The sequence below is a fragment of the Kryptolebias marmoratus genome, linkage group LG17, assembly GCF_001649575.2.
Source record: "Kryptolebias marmoratus isolate JLee-2015 linkage group LG17, ASM164957v2, whole genome shotgun sequence".
Taxonomy (NCBI): Eukaryota; Metazoa; Chordata; class Actinopteri; order Cyprinodontiformes; family Rivulidae; genus Kryptolebias; species Kryptolebias marmoratus.
In genome coordinates this window covers 5,609,696-5,630,966 of record NC_051446.1, presented here as the reverse complement: position 1 = coordinate 5,630,966, position 21,271 = coordinate 5,609,696, and the positions used below count along the sequence as shown (strand labels likewise).

Here is a 21,271-nt window from a genome sequence, read left to right as displayed (position 1 = left end):
ACAAGATCGTACCCGAGACTCACCCAGTTCTTCTTGCCTTGCAGACTACTCCCGAGACCTGCTCACTGTATATACTGGCACCACCTGTAAATAAACTCACTTACCTTTAGCTCCGTCTCCGTGTTTGGTTTTGGTTTCGCTCTCTGGACAATTACCCTGAGTTTATGTCATAATGTTAAGACAGGTCCTGGAAAACAGTGGGTCTGTACTGGGCCGGATTGATCTAGCGGCCTGGGCTGGTTTCCAGCAAATGACGAAGGAGTTATGTAAACTTCTGACCAATCACGAACTGGTCAAAAGTATGCAATAGGCATTTTATAATGTACAGTATGTGAATGTTTTTGTACAGTGCCCTGAGATCACCCAACCTGAACGCTTTGTCCCTGGCTTTCAGTAAAAACCTGACCTCTGTGTTCAGGTAGGGTTTCTGGTTGGGGTAGATGATGATAGTCTTTGTTTTGTTTTAGCAAAGGCTGGTAAGCAGAGACCATCATGATGAATATGTGGTCAGAGACATCAAGGTCCATGTGTTCCTTGTATGTTGTATAGACACAGTCCAGTGTGTTATTTCCCCTTGTCAATATGGTGACACATACCCTATATTGCCAAAAGTATTTGCTCATCTCCCTTCACATGCATATGAACATCCCATTTTTAATCCATAGGGTTTAACATAATGTTGGGCCACCTCTTGCAGCTATAACAGCGTCAACTATCCTGGGAAGGCTTTTCACAAGATTTAGTAGTTTGTGTATAGGAATTTTTGAACATTCTTCCAGAATCACATTTCTGAGATCAGATACTGATGTTGGATGTGAAGGCTTGACTTGCAGTCTCTGCTTTAATTAATCCCAAAGGTCTTCTATCGGACTGAGGTCAGGACTCTGTGCAGGCCAGTCAAGTTCTTCTACATCCAACTCACTCATCCATGTCTTTATGGACCTTACTTTGTGCACTGGTGAGAAGTCACGTTGGAACAGTAAGGCGTCATCCCCAAACTGATCCCACAAAGTTGGGAAGATAAAAGTGCCCAAAATGTCTTGGCATTAAGCATTAAGAGTTCATTTCAATGGAACTAAGCGGCTAAGCCTAACTCCTAAAAAAACAACCCCACACCATAATCACCTCTCCATTAAACTTTACATTTGGCACAATGCAGTCAGACAAGTACCGTTCTCCTGGCAATCGCCAAACCCAAATTTGTCCATTGAATTGCCAGACAGAGAACCGTGATTCATCACTCCAGAGAACACATCTCCACTGCTTTACAGTCCAGTGGTGGTGTGCTTTACATCACTGTATCCAATGCTTTGCAGTGCACTTGGTGATGAAAGGCTTGGATGCAGCTGCTCAGCAATGGAAACGCATTCCATGAAGCTCTCTACGCACTGTTCTTGAGCTAATCTGAAGGCCACATGAAGTTTGGAGGGCTGTAGCTATTAAATCTGCAGAATGTTGGTGACCTCTGTTCACCATGCACCTCACAATCTGCTGAGCCTGCTGTTATTTTATGTGACCTACCACTTTGTGGATGAGTTGCTGTCATTCCAAGTTGCTTCCACTTTGTTATAATACCACTAACAGTTGACTGTGGAATATGTAGCAGTGAGAACATTTCACAACTGAACTTATAAAACAGGTGGCATCCTATCATGGTACAAAGCTGGAATTCACTAAGCTTAACAGAATGTCTTGTTCTTTCACGAATGTTTGTAGAAGCAGTTTGTATGCCTAGGTCCTTGATTTATTACACCTGTGACCATGGAAGTGACTGGAACACCTGAATTCAGTGATTTGGATGGGTGAGTGAATACCTTTGGTAATGTAGTGCAGATGAAATATAAACAGAGTGTCTATCAGATTTATGTGTTTGAAGTTGCCAGTTACTATGTCAAAGGTTTTCGGGTTCTTGCTTTGGGATGATGTTGTGAAGTTTCTTTAGCACATGGTTAGCATTGGCATTTGGCAGTATGTAAACAACAATGACAACCCTGCTCGAACCCATGAGACAGATAATGTGGCCAGCATTTCATAGGTAAATAATTTATTGCCTTAGAGCACTGTTGTTCACAAGAGTACGGTTTGTGCACCATTCTTTTTTTAAGCAGGCACAAAGTACCCTCCTGCAGGTTTTCACCAACAGAATATTTCAGTTTGCACGGAAGAGTAGCATGCCACCAATCTGGAAGCCTGAGTGTTGTTTTAACCATGTTTTTGGCAGGTGAAATACAGCATAGTTCCTCATTTCTCTGAATGATCCATTGAGTATGCCAATCTTAGACTGCCCAGCTTGTTGTCTAAGGAGCGCACCTTGGCCAGAAATAGAGACACAATCAGTGGTCTAGATGTGTTCACCTTTAGGTTAGCCATCAGGCTGGCCCATTTGCCCCTCTTCTGCTTCCGTGCATGCCACTTCCTCTTGCCCACTGCACTCTGCTATATCTGCCCAGAGCTTTACCATCATAGAATAATATACACTATTGTTAGTGAAGTAATGAAAACCACCCATATTTCTACAAGTTCAGCTGGGCTACATGTCAGACACTCATTCCTACTAGTAGAGCTTGGAAAAATGGTATTAACATGGATAGCTGGTATAAGTGGGCTTGTAGGGCTAAGCCCTCCCTGGTGTTTACATTAAAAATTTTAAAATACCTAACAAACACAAATTTAGAATATTGTATCACATTTTGTAAAATTTACAACAAAACAGGTGCCAACAGTCTTGAGAAAACCCCAGTGTCTTTCCAAAAGCCTAACTTTCTTCAGCCCCATTCATTGAATGTAATTTCATGGTACAAAATGATTGACAGCTGTCTTGTCACACCTCCTTTTGTTTGCTGCTCATTTGGGCTAATTTAGTTCAGCTCAGGGTCAGTCCAAGGCCTCAGGCTTTAGTCAATGAGGGTGGACGTACAATCACACGAATGTATCTGGGTAGGATTTGGCGGAGACTGGCGTAGTTACTATAGCAAGCAAGATAAATATAAACAAGGTGTCAGGATATGGGTTTTTGTTGTTTTTCTTTGCGATATCTGTTACATTTTTGAGTGATTGTTTTCATGTCTTGTCTTTGTTTGGTGTTTACCTTCTGTGTTCTTTCATTATTCACTTCTCCTCTGTCTGCACTTATCTATTCTGCCACGCCCATCTCCTCCTGTTAACAATCATTATCACTGCCCTGTGTCCACTTCCCATAATCACCCTCTGCTTTAAAACCTGGTCTTCTTCTCCACCTCCCCGCCGGTTCATTGTTCATTGTCTCAGATATGTCCATGTATTGTTGTTTTTGTCCACGGTTCCTCCTTGCCTTGCCTTGTCTCGCTTCACCTTGCCGTTTTTGGATTTTCTTATAGTTTGTGTTGCTGTCACGTCAGCCTTTTGTTTTCTAGTTTTGTTATTTAAATAAATCAGTTTTTATTTTAAAAGATGAGTCTGCATATTGGGTTCGCCTCGCTCTCACCACGTTCTGACACAATTTTTTTTTTTTAAATAATCCACCTTATTTTATTTCTCACCTGTTTTCCCTAATGTTTTTTGGGGGGAAACCAGAAGTGAAGAGGTTGGAGGCGGATAGACCAAAGGATATTCAAAAAGGAGAAGTGGCAAAACCAAAGTTTTTCTGTGACCTGGTTTCAGTGAAAGGGCTGGAAAAATGGCAAGTGTAGCTAACAAATCTGTAGCAAGCTGGTTAACATTTTTGCATCCCAGAAAATTTGTCTGAATGAGCTTCTCTTTAAAATAAGGTAGGCTTCATTTAAAAAGAAAAATGCACTTTCCAGTATGGCATATCTTGTTTGATTTTATTTTATCAGTGTGATTAGTAATTGTGTCAAGGAGTGTGTTGCAGTCTTATGCAAAGCTGTTTCACTAGGAAATAAATCATCTGAAATAACTATAGTTGAACCCCCCTAATGCAGGGAAATTAAGTAACAGACAACTGACAGAGGCTCTGTGTAAGCTTGGTTTTTGGTGGTGGTTTGTGTTACAAAGAACATAAGGTAGTCGTTGTTGTTGTTCCTTTGTTTATTGCCGAGTGTCTTTACACGGACTTGCCGGTTAAACTGTAAATAAAGTAAAACAAAACCCAATACTTAGTATTGCAAGATTCAAAATAAATACAACTTAAACATAGACTTAAGAACTAGGCTTGTTATAAATCACAAAATTCACTTCACAATATAATAAACATTCAATATCACAGTGCAACGAGCAAACTAGCATTAGCTAATTAGCCGCTAACCGCTAGCGTCTTATTGCTTTAAGCTAATTCGCCAAATAGAACAACTTAGAACGCAAAACATCTCGCTACAGCTTACAACATTAATACAACTTACCACGTTCGGCAATACTAACGAATAAGTAGGATAAGAACTTTATTAGATCAGCTTGCTGGTCTTAGCTAACGGCGACGTACGCGCTCTTTCCGTCCGCCGTCGGTCACTTTCACTTCCGGTTCACCGTACACTCCCTTAACTAAATGCAAAGCTCTAGAGCCCTCTAGCGGAACGGGAGGAGTGAATCCAACAGCTTGTTTTAAGGTTGTCTTTGTGCTGAAAAAGGACAATGTCAATTTATAGCAGGTTTTCTTTATTTCAAATTGGATGCTTCTGTTGTTGGAATCCAAACTGCAGCATTTTATTATCTATCTGTTAACCCACTCTACAGATATCACCACCAGCCGTCACTGGGTATTAGTACCAACTTTACAATATGTAGCAGCATAAATGGTACGCTGCCACTTTGAGGCCAATTTCAGCTGCTGCATATAAGCAAGCCTTCACCTATCGTGAGGCTGCTTGCGTTGTGACGTCAATTCAATCCGCTTCCTTTGTTTGCACCGTTCTGGCCTCCTCTGCTGCACCTCCAATATCTGGACCGATCTGTCCGGTCATTTGTTTGACAGGAAGTTGCACCACATGTAGGCGGAAGTGGATCTGGTTATTTGGCAGTGCGGTCATTTATCAGGTCACAGCCTTCCGACTCATCAGCACTGCACCTGGAGTGGCACTCGCTGCTGTTTTGCCTACCTATAACTTGTTTTAAAAGACAACCCTGAACTTTCCCTGCTGCTGGGCGCATTGATGGCGCTACTTAAGGGATAAAGTGGAACACTGTATTGCATTTGTATCACTGTTTTATTTATATTGTTTGTTTTTTTTTGTCTTTCTTTTAGGGACTGAGGCTTCTGTGGTGGCGGTGGTGACCCCTGGTGGTGGTGTCTTGTGTGTGTGTGTGTGTTGTTGGAGCACCTTTTTCTTTCCTTGTTTGCTGTGTTTTTGTAGTGTCCAGGGTGCTCCCTTTTTCTGCACTGGATGTTGCCCCTTCCCTCACTACTTCCCCATTGGTAAGCCTCAGTTTCCTTTAAAATTTAGACATTTTATTATAATCTTGTTGACTATATTCACCCTTTAACCATTCAAGTTCAGATTATTATTTTAAAAGGATATATTGAAGTTTAATAAATTTTGTAGAACTTTCTGAATCTCGTCTCCTCATTTCCAGCAGAACTTACCTGTGTCTTTATAACATTATTTTCCTGGATTTATTCCAGGTGGCATTGTTGGTCATTATAACCTTTAATATTTTATATTTGGGTTCATCATAAAAAGAAAATCCACCCCCAGGTTGCCACAAATATATTGTCCCAGGGACTTGACAATTCTCTGGCACGCTGAGTGCCACCAACTTTGTGATGTTGCTACTAATTAACTTGCCTGAGGTATAACCATTTTTGTGGCCATTATTTCTTTTTTAAGATTAGTTGGCTGTGGCAGCCTATTTGAATGAAATTGACTCCAAACATTAATCACATGTAGATGTTCATCCAAAGATTACATTCTGCAAGTTTCATTAAAAAGATTTTAGTGGCTCATGGAACATTTTGCTTACAGTCAAACAAAGAAATACACATATAGACCTGGGCAAAAATATTGACTGCCTCTGCCTTTTGGCGACGGGTGATAAAAATACCTTAATTGCAGACAAAACAGCCAATATTTTATTCACTGTGAAGAAAGTTATTTTTGTGACATCCCACCACTACTACCACCCCCTTACACATGCACACACACACACACTCCAGCCACCCACATGCTAACATTCTGCATTTAGCACAGGTGGAACATATGGGTGTTACTGACTGATGTAATCACTTATGCAAATGTTCAGAACTAAATGCAGTGGATTAATTGCAGCTTGAACACATGCTGAGGGAGATATTTGAATGATCTTATGTACAGATGGAGTCAGGAGGTTTATTTCACACTTTAAACATTCACACAAAAAGTCTGGTAGCTTGCTTGAGATGATTAAATATGTTTTAAGTAGATGGTTCTTTTCAGTTAAAGCTCATCAGATCAAATCAAAAGCAAAGGCATGCAGCCAAAAACGTTTTGCTACAGGCCAGAAATATCAGAATATTTTCAGATAAATATTTTTCAATAATTATGCATATTTTAAAATAAATTATTATTACAAGATAAAGTTTTGAGGAGTTACACAATATGAATCTAGAATGTATTCATTCATTGCTCTTACATGAAGATCAAACATGTATTCTTTGTGGGATGGCTTCTGACATCCAAAAACACAAGACAAACAAACACCTAACTCAGGAGGGTGGAGGGGGAAAACTGAATGGAGGGACTGAAACAACAAAAGAACTTAAGGTAACCCAAAACCAACCTGGAAAAAAGCCAGGGCCAGCAACGATAACTGACTCAGGAGAGAGGAGGGGAACTAGGACGGAGAGACCTAAACAAAAAGGAACAAAATAATAAAAACAAAAAACCAACCAGGCAAAAGACCACAGGCAACAAAGAAAAATAACAAAAATTGTTCAAAAGTTCTGAAGGATGGCCTGGGGTACGTCCACACATGAGCCAGAGGTCAGGCAGATGGCCCAGGTCACGTCCAAAGTTTGGGAGGACAGCCCAGAGCACATTCTGAGAGATGCAGGAGAGGTCTTGCTCTTAACCTTCCTAGGACCCTCTTGAAGGCTGAAGAAAGCGAGGCATTCTCCTGTTTTAGATTATTGTATTGTCTTACTCCTTGTGTTCACAGGCTGAAGAGTGTGAGGCATCATCAGGGACGTTCTCAGAGGCGCAGGAGAGAAGTGAGGTTGTCCACCGAGGAACAGGAAGGCAGAGAGGTGTCATCAACCTTGATCCTCATAGAGACTCAGGCGGGAGAGGCATCAACCTCAACCCTTTAGAGACACCGACAGAAGAAGGCGTTGACCTCGAAGCTCTCGAAGACGCAGGGAATGAGATGCATCCTCCTGGACCCTGTTTGAGGCTCAGGAGTGTGGGACTCTGGAGGTACTGAAAACCTGGAGGTGGGAACCCTGGAGGCCCTGAGCCACAAGAAGGTCACTCACCTTCCTCTGGCTCAACTCAAAAAGTAGCCAAATCCTGACATGAATTGAATTTAAAATTTGTGGGGATTTGTTCCCAGTTTTTTTTACTCATTTTTAGTTATCAGAATGACAGTAAATTTATCATATTGCATTTTTGACATTGATTAGAACTGCAGGCAGTTTTAACCTGTTAACTAGCCACGCCCCGTTTTGTCCCGCACGTGGTACAGATCTTGTTCTTATGACTTTTCAGCCATCTGGTATCTCAGAATAGCCACCGTCTGCCAATATGACGGTTTTATATGACAGCTTAGACCCTCCCCTTTTGATTGACACCACATTTGAGCAATCACATTATGAAATGAGTTTTTCTGAGCCAATAATATCCAGAGAGCGTCATGTAGCTTATTTACACATCCCCCGAATCTTTCACGAATATTTCTGACTGGTCAATGCTGACACTAAATCTAAAGCCATGGATGTGTAGCCAACAAAATTTCTGATATGGGGATATATGGCACCTCTGGGTTTGTTTTGACATGATTCTTTGAGTCTCCTGCGTATTCAGTGCATGCTTGGTGCATAAATCTTAGCAGGAAGTAAGTGTTTACTGTACTTTTTCCTCAACAACAGATTATCAGAACGGGTCAAAACAGGATATATTACTTAAACGGAGCTTCTAAATGACTCACGAGAGTGGAATATTATACATTGGAGGACGTAGTGTCTGATTCAACCGAGTTTATGGTTCCAGAATCCCACAAATGAGCAGCTGTTTACAGAAGGAGATTACAGTAAGCCTAATGTTTTATTCTTGGCTTGTCTTCATATGATATGGCGGTTAGATGTAAATATGTAGCTTACAGTTTCATTTACTGTTCAGCTGGATCGTATCATTGAGAGGAAAAAATGGTCGAACAGCCCACCAGCAAGCAAAAGTATACCATGGAGGAGGTTGTGGAATTGCTCACACGGAGGGAGAGCGACATCTCAGTGTCAGACACGTCTGATTCTACTAATGAATCAACACCTGAAGATGACTTGTTTTTTGATGGAGATGACCAGTAAGTGTCTAAAGTTTTTATGTTATTATTCCCTAAAGATAAATATTCATGTTTTGCTTTGTGGTGGACTTTGTTTTAGTTCTTTTGTGTGGAAGTGGGGGGTGGGGTGGAGTGGGGGAATAATTGTTTGCTTGGGTCAGAAGTTGTGCATCAGAGGGCTTTTGAGAGGATTGATAAAGTGTTCATATTTGCTGGAACTTTATTTTAGATATCAGTATTTATTTTGGGTGTGCGTCTGCTGCACTATTCTCCACCTGAATAGTACAGCAGAGGATTTAGCAAATTAAGCAAAAAGAGGGACACCAGAATTTGATCGCCTTGGAAAAATAAAACCTCTTTACCTGGAGATGAGAGAAGCCTGCCGCCGAAACTACCATCCTCGCCAAGAGATCGCCATTGATGAGAGAATGGTTGCATCAAAAGCAAGAGTTACATTCAAGCAGTACATGAAGGGCAAGCCTGTTTGCTGGGGACTCAAACTGTTTGTCCTCGCAGACTGCAGCAATGGATATACCTGGGACTTTTTCATTTATGAGGGAAAAACTGATGGCAACAGTGGAAAGGGTCCCAGTTATGAAGCAGTAACAAAGCTTATAAACACGTTAGTGCTGGGCACAGACTACAAACTATTTGTGGATAACTTTTACACTAGTCCCACCCTATTCCAAGATCTCATGCAGGAGAGGATCTGGGCATGCGGGACTATTAGAACAAACAGAGTAGAGTGTGCCCCAGCTGGCACAGGACCGATGGTAGACAAAGATGTTGTGTATGTGGTACTAAGACACCAATCAAGTGCTCCACCTGTGACAAGCCATTGTGCTTTATCTCAACTAGAGACTGCTACAACAAGTGGCACATTGACAATCCTATGTAAGGGGGGATCGAGCATAATATTTGTAAATAGTTTTGGTTTGCTGTGTAGTGTGTGTTGCTTTTTTTGTACTCTGCAAATAAAACCAAATTTGTAGAAAGTATTTTTCTTTCTTTTTTTTTACAATGCACAATAGTGTGATTTACTATTTTATTGTGTTTATATGTATATAATCATAATTAATTTTCACAGTATCAGTAATTTTGTGTATAGCAGAGGATTCCTCTGGTCATTATCTTTTATTAGAGCCCTTATTGAGGACTGTATGTTGAAGCATTGAGGAGTTACAATCATTTGAAGTGTGTATGTACAGGCGTTTTCCAATTGTGCCATTTGGAGTCTCCAAATGGCACAATTGGAAAACACCTGTACATACACACACACAAACCTGTCTAAAAAAGTAATTTCTTATGCTATTTTGATCAAACTTGAAATCCAAAACAAAAATGCTTTATTTTACAGTTTTATTGTAATTTACAATCCATACATTCAACTTTCAATGTGTATTCATATAGAAATAAATATGAAAACTCCAGGTGAAGCAAAAATTGTTTTTGTGTTACAAACTTAATAGCTCCATACTAATTACAGTTAAAGCATTTTTGACTGCAAAAATAAAAAAATTAGCTTGACATCTTCATAGAGACCAAGCTTTTGCATGTACTCCAAAGGGTTCAACAACAGCAGCTGATTTAATTTGGGTATGCTTTTTCAGGCATTTTTGGTGATTTAGGGATGGCCAGTTAACTGTTAACAGACTCTCAAAGGGACAGAAATAAGTCTTCCCCATGGACACACTCTGCTGCTTTTTTGATACGTTTAATGCTAACTGGACCTCACCCCACCTGGTGGCAGGGTCAGCAAAACCTGACGACCCACCAGGCTTATAATATACTTGGGGAAATCCTGCACTGTCTACATCATTTGCAACAAAAAGTTGTGTAGAAGCACAACATTTTAAGCAATCAGAACCGCAGATTGCATGACCACATATTGTCATCGGATGGGAATTTTTCCCTTCAGCTTACCTCCAAAAGTTAAAAAAACAGCCTAAGGCCCCGGGTATTACCCAATTACAGCACAGTTGGTCTTAGATAAGCTGACTGCGGGGGTTGGTTGATCCAGACAAAATTACAGTCTTCTTCCCTGGGATCCACTCTGCTACCCTTGAAGGAAAAATCATTCAGCGGCTGAGAACAAATAATCCTCCAAACTCCCAGGTTAACGACCGTCCAAACCCCGACTTTATGACGAACTGTTGTTAGTCAGTGTGGTTGTTTTGGAGATCCTGGAAAATAATATCTCAGGGTGATATTTTATAAAAATCACTGTGCTGAACCCACTTTTGCAAAACCACCCAAAAATTACTGAACCAAGATCCTTACATCCTCAAATTGGTAAACATTTTACTGACTTGACTCGGGTGGACTCAGGAATATTGGTGGAACTGCTTCCATAAGTGTCATCCCTTTTCTTGGGTCTTGTAACCGTGATCTGGTGGAAACTCTTGGTGAAACTGATTAATAATCCCATGTGTGATCCAAAGACTTGTGAGGGAATCTAGTGAAACTGTTGAAAATCTCATAAAATCCAGTGATGCTGATGAATATTCATGTAGAAAGTCCAGTAATACTGATGAAATCTTGTAAATAAATCCAGTAAAACTCATGGAAAAACCTTAGTAAAATGATGATAATCTTATGAAAAATGTGTTAAATGCCACAAAGATATTCAGAATAATATTGTAGACTCACCATGTTTTGTCTTTTAATATGATTTGCAAATTTTTATTAGTCCTAAAGGCAGCATAACAATTTAAATCAATTGCAGAAAAGGCATTAAATTTAACTTTGACAAATACAGCATAAATCAATCAGATAACTTTGCATAGGATATAAACCAATCAAGTCTACTTAACACAAGACCACAGCTACATTCTAATCAAAATTTAACAATTTAGGTTAGGACATACTAAGGAAAAGTTCTTACCATTCTCTGTTTTCTGTCAGGATTATTCACCCCTCAGACGGAGAATATGTTGGTAAAATCTGTCCAAAGTGACCTCTCTTCTGTCTCAGACTTAAAAGTTGGCTGGTGAATTATAAAAATCTGGCCCTGCCGTCTCCAGGTTGAAACAAGCAGCAGTGGGATGATAAATCTGAGTTTTTAGGCTCAGTTTTTGACAGCTAACTTCTAAAATAACTAGAGTGCCCGTGAATACGTCCTGATGGACCCAACAGAGTGAGTTCAGAACCCAACTCACTCTGTTCCGGTGTTTTACTTTTATCTTTCAACTGCACTTCCTCTTTTTTCTGAGCTGCTGCTCTAACTTCTGCTTTTCTTCATCTTACTTTCCTTACACCTGTACACAGAAATAACATAGCGTCAAATAAACTATAAACTACTCACCAACTTCTTAATAAGGCTTATATTTTATATTAAAATCTTATTATCTGATACTAAACTATCAAATTTCATAGCTTCTGGAAAAACCCTAACTTTTTACTCCATCAATTCCGAGCAACCTGGAAAAGTTGCATGAACCTGTCCCTACCCCTTTTTTCTCATAAGTAGCTGCCTCTAATTCCGAGCAAACTAGGGAATGTGTGTAACCCAACTTCACCCCTTTTTCTCATAAATGCCTTCTTCCCTCCTAACCTTTTTACCCCTTTTTAAGCTGTGGTCTCTTCACAACCGTTAATACTGTCACATAATGCTCAATGATCAGTCACATTTTTAATCACACACTATAATCATCTTATAATATGATTATTTACTGATTGAATCTTTTTTAATATGAACACACTTAAATCATCCTATATATGATTATTTACTGATTAAGCTCCTCAGCACACTTAAATCATTTCTCCCCTACCCCAGTCCTGTCTGTCTGGGTTCAGAGCTGACCTCAAAAATGCACCGACCACAACAATATTTTATGCAAGCTGAAGGCCTAGCTCTAATAGTCATGGTTCTGCACTGGATTTTTCCATAGATGTTCAACAGAATTAAGATCTAAACTCATGGAGGGCCAATCAAGAATAGTTCAATGTTTTTCTGTCAGACATTCTTTATGCTTTTAATTGCATGTTTTAGGTCATGCTCCTGTTAAAGAACCCATGACTGAAGTTGAGCTTTCTGACACTGAGCAGTAGGTTTCACTCCAAGAGGCCTTGTTTATCTTGAGACTTCATTGTGTCCTGCACTGATTCAAGGTTCACAGTACAAGATGCAAAAGAGCACACCCAAAACAAAGCCGAATCCCCTCTGTGTTCCCCAGTAGGTATGGTACTTTTTCTTTGAAAGCTTCACTTTTACCCCTGTACACATAATGCTGATAGGACCATCAAGACCATGCCTAAAAAAATGTATTTTGGTGAATTCCTGTCTAGTTTTTTTTTTATGTTTTTCTGTCAGTAGTGGAGCACTCCTGGATCTTCTTTCTTGTGTCATAACTATGAATTAAGCCTCTTAGGCAGGCAGCAACTACGAACACAAGAACAGAGTTTTAAAAGAGTTCGAAGGTAAACTAGGGACCTGCAGGAACTGGGGAAGGCTTCAGGTCCACTGTAGCACTGGAGGAGTAGGTTATGCTTAGCGAAGGCAGGAATGTTGTAATGAGGAATGTAGTGATGATGCTTACAGTCCAGAGGTGAGGTGAATCCTGAGGAGGGTGATCTGATCTGCAGGAGGGATGCTCAGCAGGGAGTGGGTACGACTGTGTCCCTTGTTGAATTCTGTCCAGTCGAGTGGTGGTGGTGATGTGGTGGAGGGAGGACAGGTGGCTGGTGGAACAGGTAAGATCCTTGCAGGAGAGCCTTCGAAGGAGCAGCGAGGACCAAAAGACGAGCCAACTGGCTGTACATGAGGTGACTGATCAAGGAGGTGAGGCTGAGGAGCAAACTGGTTCTCCAGGAAGTCAAGGACCTGGAATGGCGAAAGAAGCAACAGAAGAGGCTTCTGTCACAAGCCTCACAATCACATTAACTAAAGAGCTTAGAAAACACTAAGGTTGGCCTATTACCACACAAGGTTAGGAAAAAATCTGGTGTCTGCCTCAGGGAAACTGCTCCTTTTTAAAGGGTGCTCTGATTGCAGGTAACTAGCTCCAGCTGGATCCAATCAGCCTGACGATGGTAGAAAAATCACACACACACAGGCACTACCATTCTCTTGTACAAAGACCTGCAGACCTACCACTATAGACCTCACTATGAATAAATTGCAACGGATAGTTACTGTCACATGCTCATCACATGCTTATTAGGAAGTGAAGCGGTCATAGAGGTGGGACCCAAAACGGTTGAAAAAACAAAATAGGCTCAGATGGATATCAGCTGCATTTTCTTTAATTTTGTGCACAGAGTAACCACACCAACAACATTTCCACTGAACAATGAAAGACTTACGACTTAAATAGAAGTGGAACTAAATTGGGAGAAACCATTGTAAGGAACACCCAACTGCAAAATGATAAACAATAGACATCTTCTGACGTCCCTAAACCAAAACAAAACCTAGCACAGGAGGGTGGTGGGGGGTAAGAACAAAAACACAAGATGGCGGGCAAAAACTAAAAAACAAGCAAAGAATACTTAACAAAAAACTGACCAGAAAGACTGGGGAAAATACACAAAAACTCGAAAAATAAACCACCGTAACGGAAGAAGTTCCGTCGGGCGGCCCGGACACCGTCTTCGGCGGAGCCAGAGTTCAGGAGGGCGGCCCGGACGCCGTCATCAGTGGAGCCAGAGTTCAGGGGGGCGACCTGGGCGCCGCCCCCGGAGAAGCAAGAGTCCCGGAGGACCGCTCAGGCTTGGGTGCAGCAGGCGAGGGCGCAGCAGGCGAGGACGCAGCAGGCGTGAGCGAAGCAGGTGTGAACGAAGCAGGCGAGGGCGAGGCAGACTTAGACCAAGCAGGCGAGGCTGAGCGGAGCGAGGCGTCCATCCGGACCCTCAGCGAGATTGAGCTGACCTAGTTGCCGACCCCCAGCGTGGCAGAGCTAAAGCCTCAGCTTTGCCCTGTCTTTGGTAGAGAATGCCATTTTTTATGTAGGTAAATTCTGCTAGACAGTCTGCTTTGCCTAGTTTTTCACCTTCTACCTCTGAAACTTTATCAAACCAAAATTTTAGCTTTGGATCAGCACTTTGGAGTGCAGCAATGTCTGAGGGGATTTTAACATTCATGGACTGACTTGGTTCTTTGATGAGTTCACACAGTTTCTTAGATGGACACCAAAACTTGTCCCTCCTCTTTTGTGCTCTGGTTTTATGCAGCCTTACTGGACCCTCTTCTAGCTCAGCATGGTAAAAAGGTAACTCCTAAAGAGTATTCTTAGCTTTCTGACCTCTAGTGATAGCCACATTACAGGAAGTGTGAACTTTTCCCATTAACTGCCTCTTCACCCCTTGTACTGGTGACCTTACACTGTTCTGTCCAACAAACTGTAACATAGCTTGTGCTTGTTGGATGAGATCAAAAAGAACTAGAACATCCCTCCCCAAAATAACAGCATAAGGGAGCTTAGCCACCAAAGCTACTGACATGAGATAAGTTTGACCATCAACTGTTAGGTAAACTTCAGCTGTGGGATATGCCTTTCCATCACCATGAACACAGCAAATGTTAGCTGAAGCTTCAGTCCAAAGGTCTCTTGGCACAATACTGGAATGAACCACAAACTTAAAGCAGCCTGAATATAACAGGGCCTCCTTACACTGACCACTGGTTAAAACTGGGACCATTAAACCTCTTTCTGATGTACAAGATATTGAGGGGATCTAGGAACTGTACACAGGAGAGAGGGTGTAGTCTGTCTGGTTGAAGGGCATGTATACTGGGTGTGACCTAGTCCATTACAAAGATAACAGCAAGTGTCTCTCTGGATTTGGAAAAAGATGGCTTATTGTTATTTGATTTTGAGGTACTAGGTTTAGAAAAAGATTGTCTAAAATTGCCTCGGGACCTACTTTGAAGTTGTCCACCCCCATCAGCCCCATAGGACTTATTTCATCCCGTAATGCGACTGTCACGGTAGAAGGCAGATCTCTGGCTCCCACTCCTGGCTGACAGGAACACCTCTGCAAGACGAGCAGCATCCTCAGCAGACTTGGGGTCCCTTTCGCAGATCCAAACCTCCATCTCTAGATTCATCTTCCTCAGAAACTGTTCCAGAGTCAGAAGCTCTGAGATGTCTTTCATAGTTGAAGTTTCAGGTTTCACCCATTTGAAAAAGGTCTTTTAATCTCACATACAGTTCACGTGGGGTTTCACCAGGATTGATGTCCAGTGCACGAAACCGTTTTCTGTACGTGTCACATGTGATTTCATCCTTTGCAAGAATCACCTCTTTGACCTTCTCATAATTGGATGAATCATCAAAGTCCATAAGAACATATGCACTTTTTGCTTTGCCAGTGAGCAGGGGAATTAGTTGAATTGCCCACTCATCTTTTGACCAACCACAAACTGTGGCTATTCTTTAAAAAGTCATTAAATAATGTTCTATGTCATCATCTGGTGAGAGTGGCAGAATCTTAGGCAATTTGGGTAGCTTTAGCGCCCATTGTGTTAGTGGCTGTGTTTGTCGGTCATGTGCAATTACCTGATGATCAACACTATCAGAACCATCATCTTCATCAGTGTTATCATTATCATCATCATCATCATCATTATCAGCAGTAACTTGTAGCCCAATTCCTCTTTCAAAGTCATCTTTCAGGTCTCTCACCTGAGCTTGAATCTGCTGAAATTGATGCTTGAGATTGTTCAAGATTTTTTCTTGACGTGTCGACTCTTTTTCCACCTGCTGATCTCTGGAGGCTTGGGAGTGGATGAGAGACTTCAGCAGACTGGTTAATTCGTCCAGTTTATCTGGATTACTAGCTTGTGCTGCTGCTCCCTGCTGGTCATCTGAAGAAACTGGTTCACAACCATGTGGTTCCTCTTGGTGCTCCACCGTTTTTCCACCCCGTGTCATCATTTTCAATGTAGTTTCAAACCATACCTTCTGCCACCACTTAACACAGCTAAGTCCAAATAGATCTCAACCTGTCAGTAGGTCTTTTCTTCTTCTTATAGTTAGTACTTTGCACTGTGTTTAATGATGGTCAGGAGACGAGTGTAAAACTGTATACTGTTTAATCTGGTCAGAACCATGGGCTCATCACAGCAGGTACAGCACCTTACGAGGAATAGTGTTGTACATTACCATCAAACTAGTGGATATTTTCTGGTGTGTAGTAGTCAATTATAATGTTATCAAGTCATAAAATGTACACTATGAAACTTGTCCTGATTGACATAAGTACATCTTACAGTTAGTCAGTGATCATATAATGCACAATGATCAACAATACTCCATATTTTACCACAGTGCTGATTGTAGTGGTTAAAATCCTGTATTTTAGGCTATTGGTTACTGTTGTAACTGGTAGGCTTTGGCTTAATCAAGATTCCTTATGCAGATCTTCTCTTACAAATATCTTGCCATTTTCATTTAGAACCAAATACATCTGTCATAAGTCTAAACTAAGCACAGTAGAAAACTGTTTGCCCCTTCCATTTCCAAACACCTGAACAGAATCACGCTTGACCTTAAGTAACCCCATCCCCCTTCTGACATACTCATTACACAAAATGAAATACACCCCATAGTGAAGATAAACACAGAAAAACAAGATAAATGGCTCTTACACTAATATAACTGAACCCACCTCATGCCCGTCTCTCATAGAATAGGTATGTGGTCACTGTGCTCACTACACTTTTTACAACCAACCACCAAGAGGGGGTACTGTTTCTCCTTTTATACAAGACCCAAATGAAAAGTAATGACAAGTGGAGTCATATACCACATTAACCCTGTTACACTTGTACATTTAGCTAAGTTATAGCTATTCATGTTTTTTTTCTAAAATCAGTTGGCAATCTTGAATTGGATTGACTCCAAAAGCAAATCAGATGTAGATATACATTTAATGATTATTTTCTGAGCGTTTCTTTAAAATACATTTGATGGTTCATGAGACATGTTGCTAATTCAACAGACAAATGATCACACACACAGACACAGGCAAAAACATTGTCTCCCTTTCACATTTGGAGGCAGGTGATATTAACCTGAAAATAATTTCAAAAGCAGGAACCCAGAAAAATGCCTCCTAAACCAGAGAGGAGGGAGATTATCAAAGATAGTCTGTCTGCTGGCCTGTGTAAAGCCAATCAATTTTTTATGAGAATACAATACTAGCAGCCCAATCAGCATGCAGCACAGCATGCGGCAATGCAGGCTGCTGATCTCGCTGCTATTTCTGCCTCTCTCCGTATCTAAAGCTGACTTTCTAAAGCACACTACCTTCTGCTGTGCTGTGTAGGTCAGTGGCAGTATTGACTTTGACTGTTTTCAGACTTATTAAATCCAGTGACAGTTCTTGCAGTCAGTAGTTGTAAAAGCTGCTTCATCCATGTCAGATTGCATAATGATATGTTGGAGTTTTTTTTAAGACAATGACTTCTTTTCTGCTAAGACAATAGCACTAGAATTTAAATTTGCACACTGTGTTTGGGCATGTGTGGTTGATTTCCTACTTACAGCTTCAGGGTGTATGTGTGTTGCACAGGAAATGAAAGCAGGAGAGAAGAAGCACAGGGATGTTTGCCAAGTAAATCAAACTTGATTTTTCTTCTTTTTTTTTTTTTTGGAGGCAATCTCAAGGTACTCTCATCTCAAGAAGTTCTCTGCTCTGCTGTACGACTGAAAAAGTCAACATATTTGACTTTATTAGACTTACACAAAAAAGGCAGAGCTGATTCATCTAAAGTAAGAGCTAAAATTCTGCAATAGCGTACTGTCAAGGGACTACTGGATATGTTGATGAAAGGAGCTATCTTTTTCCTTCAAAGTCCTTCACTAGATTCAGACAATTTGTTCTGCATACAGATGCTAATTGCATTTTAATGTGTCAATAAAAAAAAGAAAACATAAAGCAAATTGTAGCACAGTAATCGTGGTATAGAGACTTGGAGATCCTTTAAAGAATCTAAACCAACTGTTAGGACAGAAAGAGGCTTTTGAACAGCACTTGATTTCAGGGCAAACACAGATAAATGGCTAGATTTCATGTCTGACCACAATATGTAGAGATCTCATCAGCTCCAAGGCCCCAGCTTTTGAAGGCAGGGCATGATGGAAGCAGCCTGAAGATGTTCCAGGATCTCAGATCATCAGACTCTGAATGCAGATGATTCTTCCATCAAAGGAGATGAGCCATAATGCCAAGAGCTTAGAATCAAAATATGAATGCAATCTGTTAAACCCAAAGGGCATCTGCAGGTCAAGCAGGGCTGCTTTTCTAAAAGTGACTCAGACAGGCCAGACAGACATGAGGGAAGATAACATATCCTCTCCATATCAGAGAAACTGACATAAAAATGAAAATAAATAAGTCATAAAGATTTTTATAATTCAGTATATGACCAACACCACCTAACAGTTTCTACAAAACACATTCATTCCCTTATGTTTTTGGTAATGTCATTTATTTTTACAAAAAAGAATACTTATGAAAACTGGCAACAGGTCACACATTACCAGAAATTTTTTGATCAAAATGATCATCACCCTGTTAAAAGAAAATTGACTTTTATCTGGTTAAATAAGCGTAATGATGATACCTAGAAAATTTCTGAAGAAAAGAAGGCTGTTGTATCCACTGGGGTGTGTGTGTGTTCTTACCCTTTCTGCAGGGTGTGGCCGGCAGGTGCAACCTTCAGCTGGTTCGCCTTCTGGAACTTCGCCCTCCTCCAGTCGAGCTCACGTCAGCCCCCGCCCAAGTCGACCCGAGACTGCCAACCTGTTCACCTCTGGTCACAGTAAACCATTGAAAATCTTCTGTTGGTTGAGTTTGCAATTGCACTGCTCCAGAGTCAGTTTACCAAACATGACAAAGGCTGCCAGTCCAGCCACCCCACCAAACTCCAATATGACCTCGTAATAATCTAAGATCAGAAGAAATGCCTACATTTTAATGTATGAACTGTAAAGGAAGTGTGAAAAGAATCAAGATAAAAAAATATTAAAGCTGCGTCCAGTGGCTCATTAAGGTCACCATGATAAACATACACCTGTGTCTGTCATTCTTTGTTAATAAGCGGCACAAAATGCTGACAGAAAAGTAAACCTCAAACGAACAGTTGCTCTTAGAAAATTATAAGTCAGATCTTAAAAGATTCTTAAACCATGAGTGGCAGAAGACTGTGATAGTCACAGGCTTTGTTTTTATTTTTTAACAGTGTTTTATAAAGGAGATATGACAAGTTAAAAAGACTCCTCACTTTTAGTTTTAGTTTTAAATAATATTTAACCTAATTGGAAATCTATGGAAGCTTAACTGTGAACTGCGTTTCTGTGGGGATCTGAAAGAAAACCAGTAGTCTTACAGCAGTGACAGACACAAGTCAAATTCATTTACAAAATATTAGAAAATTTTAGATAATTTAAAGATTATAGTGTGACATCATCAACTGTAAGTTAAACCTTCCTTTGAAAAAATCTTTAAAAAATCATAAAACTTAAACTGTGACTGTGTAAAAACCATAAAATATATTAAAATACCAGTTCAGATGTGTAAAGTCCAATTTTCTGTGACTTGATTAAACTTTGTTTCTACTGCAATGTACTATATTTTGAATGGCCTATTTTAAAACTTTTTTCATATATAAGGCGCACCGCATTATAAGGCGCATAGCATAGAAGCTACAGTAGTGGCTGAGGTTGCGTTATGCATCCACTAGATGGCGCTGCGCTAAAGGGAATGTCAACAAAATAGTCAGATAAGTCAGTCAAACTTTATTAATAGAATACAAACCAGCTTTCTGACAACTCCGTTCACTCCCAAAATGAATAAACAGCTGTTTTATTATTTTTCCCGAGGTAATGTCAGTGACGTAGTATTATCTTTTAGCAACAGCAAGGTATAACAGGTAGTGAAGGGGAACTTTTCCTCGATTCAGTAAACACGTAAAAGAAACAGTCTGATACGTTACGGTAAATCAAACGTTAGTGTAAACACAATATAGTAACTCTCAAAATAGTGCAAAGCAATAACATACAGTAATATATGGAAACAATAACTCAACATTGTTCAAACGTTAATGTGCATATTCACAATATGACCAACCTTGTTCAGCTGTAAACACACAAAAGAAACATGTACCGGTAAATTTCACTTTATCAGTTCATTCATCATCAGCGAATCCCTCGAATTCTTCTTCTTCAGTGTCCAAATTGAACAGTTGGGTGAATACGGCATCCAACATGCCCGGCTCCGTCTCGTCAAAGTCATCATTATTCGACTCAGTGTTGCTGCTGTTGTCTGGTAGTTCAGTGACAATTCCTGCCTTCCTGAAAGCTCGGGCCACAGTTGAGATGGATATATCAGCCTAGGCAATTACGATCCACTGGCAGATAGTGGCGTATGTCGTTAGGCGCTGTCTCCCCATCTTGGTGAACATGTGCTCGCCTTCTGTCATCCACTGCTCCCACGCATTCGCAGTCTAGCTTTGAATGTCCTGTTGACACCAATATCTAGCGGCTGGAGTTTTTTTGTCAATCCACCTGGAATGACGGCAAGCACTGAATTAGTGTGCTTCACTTGTTTTTTAACACCATCAGTGATTTGGGAGCGCATGGAGTTGCAGATCAATAGGGACAGAGCTGTGTGAAAAAAGCCACCCGGTCTCTTGGCGTAAATTTCTCTCAACCACTCACTCATCTTTTCTTCATCCATCCATCCCTTCGAGTTTGCTTTGATGACGACGCCGGCTGAAAAGTTTTCCTCTTGAAAATAACCATGGGTGGAAGTTTCTGGCCATTAGACTAGCAGGCGAGAACTACAGTGAAGGATGACTTCTCATTCCCTGTGGTGCGAACATTCACCATACCTGCTCCTGTTTTATCCACAGTGCGGTTCA

At 40.7% G+C, this 21,271-nt stretch overlaps 1 long non-coding RNA gene across 2 annotated transcripts; it reads left to right on the top strand.

Annotated features, from left to right (window-relative positions):
* Nucleotides 1–7,780: 7,780 nt before the first annotated feature.
* Nucleotides 7,781–19,673, top strand: LOC119617901. 2 transcript variants are annotated; one of them, XR_005234355.1, is made up of 4 exons: nucleotides 7,781–7,887; nucleotides 7,994–8,154; nucleotides 8,244–8,424; nucleotides 19,046–19,673. It is a non-coding gene; the product is annotated as an uncharacterized LOC119617901 (long non-coding RNA). The 2 variants fall into 2 exon arrangements; XR_005234354.1 differs by having other exon boundaries at nucleotides 7,807–8,154.
* Nucleotides 19,674–21,271: the final 1,598 nt, after the last annotated feature.